Raw genomic sequence first — 11,782 nt, 5'->3', positions numbered from 1 at the left:
CAGCCCCACGGTGCGCGCGCGTCCCCGTCGGGGGGCGCCGCTGCCGCCCTAGGTCTCCCAGCGAAGGCCGGTCTTCCGTCCTTCTCGCCCAGAACCGAAATCCCCGGGCTGCAGTGCGACCGGCGATCCCTCCGCTTCCTGCAGACGCCGCGGCGCACACTCCCACCGCTTCCCCCCCCCGCGCTCGGGTTACAGGTTAATGAAATGCTCGTTTTCCTCAGTCATTTGTTTTGTTTTCCTGCAAAGTTCTGATAAGTAGCTAACCAACGAAGCTTGTAATTACAATCTTACAGAAACCGGGCCGATCTGTATATAAATCTCACCATCCAATTACAAGATGTAATAATTTTGCACTCAAGCTGGTAATGAGGTCTAATACTCGTGCATGCGATAATCCCCTCTGGATGCTGGCTTGATCAGATGTTGGCTTTGTAATTAGACGGGCAGAAAATCATTATTTCATGTTCAAATAGAAAATGAGGTTGGTGGGAAGTTAATTTCTCTCCGCTCTGTGAAGCGTAGACAAGAATTTAATGATTTAATTACAGTTGTAAGCCCTTTCCATGAGACTTAAATTGAGCTGAGAATATTTTTTCTTCTCTCTCTCTCTCTCTCTCTCACTCTCTCTCTCTCTCTCTCTCCTTCTCTTCCGAATTCTCTCTCTCCGCTATTAGCAGCCTTTCGGACACCGGAGTGCGTGGCCTGGCGTCCTCACCGGGAGGGATTTGCATCAGGCCGGAATCCGGACCCCGGGCATCCCAGGAGGCGCGGACTGGCGGCCTCCAGCGCCGCCTCAGAACGGGTTGCCGCTCCCCACCAGCCACCAGGACCTCGGATCAGGTCCCTGTGTCCCGAGAAGCGTCGGGGAAACTTCGGAAGAAACTTTGCCAACTTTGCTCTCGGCGAGGGAGAGGCCGCCCAGCCGGCCACGGCAGCTGCGGGCCGCGACGCGCAGAGTGGGCCCCAGGTCAGGCTCTGGCACTCCGCAGCCTGCCTGGCGGCCCAAGGAGGGGTGCGTGGCCGGCAGGCGGACCCCGGCTCCCGCTGCGTCCCCACGCGCCCCCCACCTGGCCCGCGCCCCCGGGTCTCCGAGCGGCCGGCGACTCGCAGCGCCCAGGGTGGCCGGGATCGAAAACCTGGCCTTCAGCGCAAGTGATCTGATTTTTATTTTTACCTCTCCAGGATCATCCTTTTTCCACCTGACTTAGGCTGTTCCACTGCCTCCCTCTCCTTTGTTTCTCTCTCCCCGTCTGTGTCTGTCTGTCCCACTTTCTAGGTATTCGATTTCAAAGTCTTGCATTTTCATTCTTTGCTCCGCGCGCTCCCCATTTCATTGTTTTCTTCGCTCCCCAGGACCACTCTGCAGTTACTTTTCTGTTTTGCCCCTTCCGCCCTTCCCTTATTTGGTCTCTTTTTATCTCTGTCTGCCTCTGTGACCGTCCCTCGCCCTCGCCCTCATTTCTCCGTCCATTCTTTCTTTCGTTCATCGTAATCAATTTCCTTCTCTGGTCCCTTCGGTCTGCCTCTCAGGCTCCCGCCTCCGCCTGTATTTTCTCTCTTCTCCTCTTCCTCCCCGGGACGTGTCCCCTCCCCCCGTGGAGCTGCCTTCCCCGCGGCGCCCCCTCCTCATCCATCTGGGGAGTTGAATATGTCGCCTTATTGGATGCCGAGGCCGGAGCCGGGTGATGGGGCTCGGCCAGCCTCGCGCATTTTCTTCATGCATATTGAGGAGATGGTAATGAGCGCGTTTGCATTGTTGCATGGAAATGCTGCGTTTCCGGCCGCAATTCGGAGCGGGCGAGGGTGGCGCGGGCCCAAGAGAGCCCGCAGTGGGCGCCCGGCCTGGTGGCCGCAGCTGGTCCTCCAGGGGATCGCCGGTGCTCAGCCCCGGGGAGGAAGTGACCTCTCGGAGAGCTTGGCCGGGCCGCCGCCTCCTTGGGCGTCTGCTCCACAAAGGCCGGCCGCGCTCCCCTCATTAAACCCTCGTTAAGGGAACTCCCGCCTCTCTCGAGAAGGTTCCCTCGAGCCCCCCCCCCGGCCCATGGGCCTCTGGGCCCCCCCTTCCGCTGATGTTTCGAGGCCTGTGATGGAGCGCCACCAGGAAATGAGTGCCTGACAACGTAGGCTAATGGCAATAAATTGTTTGTGATTCCGAGGGACACTCGCGGGATCAAACACAGCCTCATTGTGTACCCTGCTCCCGCTCACTCCTTAATGTGGAAGAGCGCTGCGGCTTCGGGGGCCAGGGAAGAGGGCATGGACCCCTGGGTTGTCTCTAGGTGGCTCCCGCCTGGTCTCGGTCTGACCCAGCGGACCTGGAGAACCCAGTCATTCTAGAGGAGCATGTCCTTTTCTGGGAAGGTCCCCAGAGTTCAAGAGACAGGACCCGGCCTGGCTCTCAAAGAGGTGAAGGTTATGAAAGTCAGAAGTTCGCGGGAGCAAACTCTGAGTTGAGCTCAGACTGCTGGAAAAGTCAGAAGGGCGTGGATACCCAGCTCTGCTCAGAGCCTGGTGGGCAGAGCCGCGCAGGGAACCTCTGGGTGTTAGACATTCGCCCTAATCCCTCCTCCTCCTCCCAACTTGAAACTGGGAAAGCTGAGAAAACATCAAGATGTGGCCTTGTCTGAAATCAGTGGTGTAGAATTTCCCAAACTTCAAACCCTCCCCTGCCACCTCTACTATTATTTGTTTAACATTTTTCCTTAGGTTGACTCATTTTAAATACTTAAATACATGTTTTGGGAAGAGAAAACCTGATACAGCTACTGTAAATTGAAAAGCAGTTCTTACTCACCATAAAGGGAAATGGGAAAAGATAAAAACAACTAAAACCAAGTGATCTAAAACATTTGAGCCATGTTGCTTGCTTGGGAATCACTTCTAGAGGGTGTGTGTGTGTGTGTGTGTGTGTGATGATTAGCAAGTGTTGGAAGTATGAAATACTGGATTTTTTTCAGAAGAGATGAGAGAATTGAAAAGGCAATGCTCCTTATTATTCAGCCATATTAATTCTCTGCCTCGAAGATCAATCATATTGAGAACCCTAAAGGCTGCAGGGGCATAGAGTTTAATAATATCATTCTCTGTTGAAGGGTATGTAAAAAAATAGGGTTAAAGAGAAACATGTTGAGCTATTATTATTTACCCAATAATTGTGGTAAGCATTGTCACAAATAATGTGTGTTAAACAGTATCACATATAAAGTCTACAAAGGAGAGACATCCAGGGTGGCCCTGAATGGTTGTGCAGGCTGCTCATTGAACAAAGGCACCCAGCTGAGGGGCAAAGAGAGTCCTGAAGTCCAGTCTTTCTGGGCTCATCTAGCTGGTACCTTGGCTTGGGGCTGTACTGGAAGAGATGTGCCTGTCTCTAATTTGCACAAAGCTGAGGTATGACCTAGCCCTTATCTTAGTGATGGGGAAACTGAGGCTTAGAGAACTTGACAAAGTCCCCACTGGCACCCTATCTGATATTTTTAACTATGATTCATCTGGAAGATCAGGATCTTTCAGGGACTTGGGAAGGTGGTGCTGGGAGCTTCCCTTCACCTTCCCTTTTCCTTTTACCTTGATCCTTACAGTTTATGTAAATATTTGGAGGGGACCTGAGCAAAAACACAGCTGAGGTCAAGGATGCGCTATCCCTGCTTGGGAATGGGGAGAAGGTGTTCGGGTCCGCATAGGCCCAACTGTAGGTATCTGAACCTGTTCCTTGCCTCTTTTTGGTTCGGTCTTATCTGTATGAGTCTATAGACCAGACTTCCATTTTGCTCCCGTCCACACTGGAAATTTCCTATTCCTGAAGACACACCAAATAGCTGCATTCCCAGAGGGTGGGAAACAAAGTTTACCTCTGGTAGAGGCATTCTTTTGGTGGTGGTGGTAGGGGCAGGGAGGTGGGCCTCCACTGAGCTTTTGAAAAATTGAATCACTTACCAACCCTGGCCAATTAGATACGTTTATTAAGGAATCTAGGTCTCTGTTCATTTGAAAAACTGGAAAGCTAAGAAACACAAGACTCTCCTTGGTGAACTGTCACCCAGAGTTCACGGCTGCGGCCCATTTACCAAACATTCCGGTGTGCTGTGGTCCCCAGCTAGCCGAGTTCTGTGAATTACCTGAAGGCAGTTGAGCTCTGTTACTGCTTTGTATTATCAGGCGTGAGAGCGAGACACCCATCCAGGTGAGGCACACCTTCTTCAAAGGGAAGAGAATGGCACAAGGCACGACCTGGCCAGGAGTTGTGTGCCTTCTTTTTCCTGTTTTTTTTTTTTTTTTTTCCCCTCTGCCACTCTCCCGGTGAGTGAGGCAGCCGCTCTTCTGCGGTGGGGGTAAGGCTGAGGGCAGGTTCCTAGGAGACGTGGGAATGAACAGCCCGGAGACGTTGTCCAGGAGCCCGGCTGAGCTTGTTCTCAAGCTCCTGGGAAGAGAATAGAAAGACTGGTCCCCAAGCAACCACTTGGAGGAAGCCCCCTTAGCATCAGCCCTTTCTTGATTCCCATGCACCGTCTTAAAAAGGTCAAACCAGAAAGTTTATTTCTCCTTTTCTCCCTCTCTCCATTTCTTTGCAGCCAATATTTCTTGAGGCCTTCCATGTGCTAGAAACGGTGTTAAGTGCAGGGCATAGCATGATGAGGTAGCTGTTCACATGGAGCTTACATTTTAGTGGGGCCATCAGAGAGTAAACAGGAAAACATGCAGGACAAATTAAGATAGCACCAAGTACTATAAACAACAGAGAAACATTGGGTGTGCCTGGATCAGTGGTGTCTTCCCCAAATTCATGTCTTTCCCGGAACTCCAGAATGTTATTTGGAAATAATATCCAGACCTGATTTGGAAATAAGGCCATCGCACGTAGGATTCATTGAAATAAAACTCATCCTGGAGTTTTGCATGGGTTCTTAGTCCAGTAAGACTAGTGTCCTTATAAGAAGAGAAACGACACTCAGGGAGAAGCCATGTGAAGACAAGGCAGAGATTGGAGCGATGTATCTACAAGTCAAGGAATGCCAAAGATTGGCAATAGTCGCCAAATACTAGAAAGAGGCAAGAACGAATTCTCTCCTAGAGCCTTCAGAGAGAGTGTGAATAGCCCTGTCACATTTCAGACCGTTAGGCTTCAGAACCATGGGAGAATAAATTTCTGTTGTTTTTAAGCCATATAGCTCTTTACAGCAGCCCTAGGAAATGACTCTAGAAATGGTCCCTGAAAATAGTCTTTCCTAGGAAGTGAATATACAAAGTGATGTGATGGGGTAGGAGAACTGGTCCTTTAGAGAGCATTGATCACAAATCTGTGGGGAGATGATGTTTTAGCTGAGATGAAGCTGTTACAGGAAGGTCTTGGGGAAGTGTATTCCAAGCAGCTCTATCCAACATGGCAGCCATTAGCCACACGTGGCTGGAGGACCCTTGAAATGCAGCCGGTCCCAACTGAAATATGCTGAACGTGCACAGTGCCCACCAGATTCCAAAGATGCCGTCTGAAAAGGAAAGAACGTAAAATATCTCATTTGTGTTTTAGTATTGATTGCAGGTTGAAGTGAGAATATTTTGGATATATTGTTGAGTTAAATAAAGATTATTTTTAAAATTTATTTTGCCTATTTGTTCTTACCTTTCTAAATGTGGGTACTAGAAAATTCAAGATCGCACTTGTGGCTCACATTATATTTACATTGCATGATGTTCAATAAATTCTTTTTTTATTTATTTTTGAGAGAGAAAGAGACAGAGTGTGAGCTGAGGAGTCACAGAGAGAGAGGGAGGCACAGGTTCTGAAGCAGGCTTCGGGCTCTGAGCTGTCAGCACAGAGCCCGACGCGAGGCTTGAACTCATGAACTGAGATCATGACCTGAGCTGAAGTCAGATGCTCAAATGACTGAGCCTCCCAGGCATCCCATCCATCACATGATATTCTAAACAGAAGGAACAGCATGTGCAAAGGCCCTGTGGGGAGGAAACAGCTCCAGGTGTTCAGTTGCTTTGTACTCAGTCTGCACGTAGATATTTACTTGGTCATGTTGCTACACCTGACCTGGGAAGCCCTGCTGAACTTACAAGAAGTGAATATCCGAGTCTCTGTCCCTTTCTGTCCTCAGTGCAGAGGGAGGTCATGAAATGCAGCCCTTTAGCCTAATGCCTGCTTTCTGCTTTCCAACCCCATTATACTTCCCTAGGTTCAAACTCTGCCCATCATTTCGGCTTGGTATATCTATCTCGCCATTTCTGTGTGCTTGTTAGCATACAGGACTTGGAGCAGGCCAGCTCCGTGAGCATTCTTGTCTGCTGATGGTGTTATGGTATTAAGACCAGGATATTATGATATACAGCAGACAGAGCCCTCCCTTCCCCAAATCCACAGCTTGCAATGTGAACTTCAAGTACCACATTAGTTCACTTATTACGCTAGAATTTGGCTTTTCTAATTCTAGAAGACCTCTTCTAAGAGGTCACAACATGGTGTCCTGAGGATAATGCCCGCATGCTTTGATCATCTTGCAACATTTTAAAAGTTTTTTTAGGTTCGGTTGTTGCATCAGCCAGACTAGGCTCCGCTCTGCTACAGTAGCAAGCAATCCTCACATCATGGGGGCTGGTGAGCACCCAGGCTACAAGCCCCTGACTGGCTGGAATCACAATGTCTTCACACCAGGACCCAGGGTGACAGAGCAGCCTCATCTGGAGAGCACAGTGAATCATGGACTGGCTCTCGAAGGTTCTGCCTGAAAGTGATGCCTGTTACTTCTGCTCACCTTTCACTGGCTGGAGCAATCCCTTGGCCAAGGTTGAGTTCAACAGCAAGAGGCCGCATATGCCTCCTGCAGGCTGGGCCGCTCTGTAGGACACCTCTTGCGCCCACTTTAAGTGCTTCAGCCCTGTCCTACAGTGGCCACTGCTTCGACCAGTGAGGGCAGGCTCATCTCAAAGCCCGCACTACGAGCCTTTTATTCCTTTGATGTACTGGCCTTGGACGGCAGCAGAACGCATGGGGACCTACCTGTATGCCACCTGGAAGAACCGGGGAATTAGCACCTGTGAGGCTGCCCTTGACCTTGGGGGGTGGGGAGTGGATGGATAAATGCTTCCCCCTTCTGTCCTGGAGCAATGGTCAGTCCAAGAGCACATCTTTGCGTGGTTTTCGGTCTTCCCCTTTCACTCGCTGGTCCTACTCCCTGGGGTCATTTCCCATATAAACTACCTATATGTAAGCTTTTGCCTCAGGACCTGATACCAGGAGAAACTAGGCTGAGACAGACAGAGTGGAGGAGAAGGGAAACACAGTCGCCCACCACTGCTTATATTTATAAGTTAGGAGACTTAATATGAAATCCCAATGCTAGGGTTTTCTCAAAAAATCAGTTCTGTAGGCACTGGACCCAAATTTTGGCAGCGCCCAAGAAGCTGGATTTGAATGGGGGGGTATTGACTTTCTTGCAACGGAGACCCAAGTTCTCTGTTGAGCATGTCTCTCTCTGAGGGGGACAGTCTTCACCTTCTCATGCTGCCTGTCTGGCTCCAGTAGGAAGGTTTTGGGGTTTTGATTCTATTATAGGGACTCTTAGTTGAGTTAGGTAGATGTCTATCCGTTCTTGGAAATCTTTCTTATTATAGAGACATCTTCCTCAATTATTTTCTGCCTTTTTTCTTATTTTGTTTATATTGTTATATTTTTCTAATATTGTTTTTATTTATTTATTTAAAGTAGGCTTCATCCCCAGTGTGGAACCCAATGCAGGGCTTGAACTCACGACCCTGAGATCACGACGTGAGCCGAGATCAAGAGTCGGCTGCTTAACTGACTGAGCCACCTGGGTGCCCCTCTTTCTCTCTTATTATAACACACAACCAGTTCTAAGAAGCCTGTAACCTGGCAGTACCCAGAGGGTAGGGGCAGCATGGGACAGCGCATGCGTCGTCTCCACTGTATTCCCAGTGCCTCCCCTGCTCGCGGTGTATGGGAGCCGCTGGTGCGTATAGAGTGTTTGCCGTCTGCATGATGAAATGAATGACCGTGGCATCCGGCCTCCAAGGTGACCCCCAGTGGTCCCCGGCTCCTGTCCTTGTGGACAGCCCTCCCCTTGAGTGTGGGCTGGACTTGCCGATTTACTTTTACTGAGTAAAGTACGGCACAAGCGATGAGATGCCACTTCTGAGATTAGATGAGGTCACAAAAAGATTGTGGCTTCTGTCTTGGGCACTTCCTGTCTCTCTCACACATGACTAGCGCCCGCGTTGTGAGGCCACCCAGAGAGTTATGGCCCCATGCGGTCAGGAAGTGAGGCCTGCCAGCAACCATGTGGGTGAGCGGGGGGGAGCAGGTTACCAGGTCCTGGCTCTGTCTTCAGGGGACTGTAATCCTGGCCAACCACTCGGTTGCAACCTCATGAGAAAACCTGGGCCACCAACATCTGGATTCCCAACTCACAAAAACTATGAAATCATCAATGTTGGTGGTTTGAAGATGGGAGTTGGCAAACTATGGCCTGTGGGTTGGCCATCTGGTTTTATAAATAAAGTTTTATTGATACAGAGAAATGACCATTAGTGCACATATTGCCTATGGCTGCTTTCATGCTCCAACCATAGGGGCTGTGGCATAGTTGCAGTGGAGACCATATGGCCCACAAGTCTAAAATATTTACCATCTGGGGGTGCCTGGGTGGCTTAGTCAGTTAAGCATTTGACTCTAGATTTCTGCTCAGGTCATGATCTCATGGTTCATGGGTTCCAGCCCTGCGTGGGGCTCTGCACTGGCAATGTGGAGCCTGCTTGGGATTCTCTCTCTCTCTCTCTCTCTCTCCTCTCTCTGCCCCTTCTTGCTCTCTCTCAAAATAAATAAATGAACTTTAAAATATTTACTATCTGGCCCTTTAAGGAAAAATTTGCTGGTCCCAGTTTTAAGCTGCTATGTTTTAGAATACTTGTTACAGAGCAATAGATAAGCAATATAAGGACTTACAGATCTAGATCTTACAGATCTAGAATGGGTCTAACTGGGCTTGGATGGCTTTAGTTTGGGCTTCTGATTTCAGTTTAGCTCAATTGAATAGATATTAACTGAGCATCTACTGTGAGCCAGGCCTGGTCTCAATCGCATTCCAGAAGGCCACATTCAGTCCTTTGTCTACTGTCCCCTCAGGTACTTGCCCAGTCCATGGCACACTGTAGGAATACCACATGTTTGCGGATTTCAACTGGCTTTTCGAGACTGGAATGAGCAGTGCACTCTTTGGAGCACAGCGGAGGACTCTGTGATCCTGAGGAGGGGAGCAGAGAGCAGGGAGGTATCCAGCCGTTCTGCGCGTGCATGCATGTTGGCTGTTTGCACACGAAACACACCTACGGCCTTACCCTCAGCCTCCCAGGGCTCCCCCACTATCCCAACTCCTCCCTCTTCTCCCTGGTCCAACGACCCAGTGACCAGCCTGGGGTCCGCTCTCACTGGCCAACTCCCCCGTCATGCCAGTGATGACATAGTCCCGTAACACTCCAGGACAGTTGGGCCAGAAGAAATGCCTGGCAATGCTGTCCACACAATGGAATTCGTAGGCATACGTTGAATGTTTGCACCTTTCGGGGGTAGACCAGGGAGCAGACCATAGGATGTGGGTCTTCGCCTTGAGAAAGCGATCAGATTTTCCCATGGCAGGAGGGTTTGCAGCAAGAAGTTCTGGGTTGAATTGTGGTCCCCACTTCTGACCTTGACCTAGTTCTCCATGCGTCATCTTCTCATCTGGGACAATAATAGTTCCAACTACCTGGCATTTTCGTGAAGATAAATGAATGCATGGAAAGTGCTAAGAATAATGCCAAGGCACTCAGCAAATATTAGAAAAAAAGGTGTTTAAACTCCAAGAGCCCAAAGAAGAGGCTCAGGGTCATGACAATGGGAAGATGTGCATTCGGTGAGTGTTGATTGAGCACAGATGAGGTACGTATGAGGACAGGCCTGGTTTCATGGGTCTGTAACCTGTGCACCATGCCCGCACTCAGGGCACCTGGGTGGCTAAATGGGTTGCACATCTGACTTCGGCTCAGGTCATGATCTCACAGTTTGTGAGTTCAATCCCTGTGTTGCGGTCAGTGCTGACAGCTCAGAGCCTGGAGCCTGTTTCCAATTCGGTATCTCCCTCTCTCTCTCTGCCCCTCCCCTGTTGGTGCTCTTTCTCTTTCTCAAAAATAAATACGCTTAAAAATATATATATATATGAAAAAAGAAGTGTCCTGCACTCAGTTTCATGCTCTGCTCTTGCAATCTTGGAATTCTTAAATAACTTTCAAACGAGGGACCCACCTTCTCATTTTGCACTGAGCCCTGATTGTGTAATTGATCCCACACACAGAGGTGGACAAGGCAGAGGTCTGTCCATCAGGAGCCTTGCAGCATGGGAGGTGGGCACATGGGCCCACGGTCATTGTATTTACACAGGGGACTATTGGGCCTACGCATGTGCTCCTGTGCATCTCGGTCAGTTGGAAAGAGCCAAGAAGACCCACCTGAGGCTGCAAAGGAACCACAAAGCAAGGGCCAAGCCCTCCCTCCACCACCATGGAAACCCAGGGAGGAAAACCAGCCCAGGAGACGGGCTCCCATGATGCATCTGCTCAGAGAATGTTGCTTGGATTTATCTTCTGCAAGAGGAATAAGCTCTTGAATTCTGAAATATTTTTGAAACCTTTGGAAAATCCCACTTTAATCACTGATGACAGTTTGACATTTTTCCAGCTGTTTAGAAGCAGTAGACAAGTCAGGCTGCTCGGCAGGGCACAGGCCAGCCTGCTGGGGTATGTGCGCGCTCCCGCTCCCCTCCTGCTCTCTGGCTCCTCTCGGCTTTGAGGAAGGTGGAATGGGGGCGGGGAGCGGAAATCAACCTGGGTGCTCGCAGTGTTCCTGCCATCCTGTGCCATCTGCATTTGTGAGTTTACTCCTGAAAGTATGATCTTAATTGGGTAACTATTCCTTCCTCTCCTCTTCTCAGATCCGTGGACTCACCTCCTTCTCACCGGCACATGATTCCATGAGCTTTGGGTGTTTTCCTCATTAAATCTGCCTCTTAGTTGGGAGGATTGTTTTATTGGCTCATTGGGCCACCAGGGACAACCCATTTTCCCTTACGTGTGTCTTCCATGTGCATTTGAGACATGGATGTGGATTACAAGCCAGGTTATGTGGATTATCAGTTATATATATATATGTGTGTGTGTGTGTGTGTGTGTGTGTGTATATATATATATATATATATATATATATATATATATGCTCAAATCCTAGCTCTGCCTTTTATTCTCCGGGGAATCTTGGGAAAGTTACTTGGCCTCTCTGTGCCTCAGTTTCCCCATATGTGAAATGCTGCGAGGAAAAGTAAATTACTTAGTCCATGTAAAGTGCTCAGAGCATACAATGAAGCACTTAGGCACGTGATTATGTACTTGACATATTTTAAAGACTTCTTCCCCTTTATTATACATGGATGCACTATTAGCTCCGCCATCACAGTCCCATCAGTAAAAGGTAAGGCACATGTGACACTATGGCCGGGTGAGATTTTAAGCCCTTTGCAAATCTTCCCTCCCTGAAACCTCAAAACAATATTATGAAGTCGGGTCGATGGTCTCTCCCTGTATAGATGAAGGGAAGTGAGGGACAGAGAGGTTAAATAACCTGCCTGAGGAAACACAGCTAGTAAGAAGCACAGCCAAGATTCACACTCAGGCCTCTAGCCCCAGAGTTACCCCCGAGTCTTAACTACTGTGATTCGCTAATATATATATAACT

The sequence above is a fragment of the Suricata suricatta genome, chromosome 16 (genome assembly GCF_006229205.1).
Source record: "Suricata suricatta isolate VVHF042 chromosome 16, meerkat_22Aug2017_6uvM2_HiC, whole genome shotgun sequence".
NCBI lineage: Eukaryota > Metazoa > Chordata > Mammalia > Carnivora > Herpestidae > Suricata > Suricata suricatta.
The sequence above is the reverse complement of the archived record's forward strand: the minus strand, read 5'-3'. Positions refer to the sequence as shown.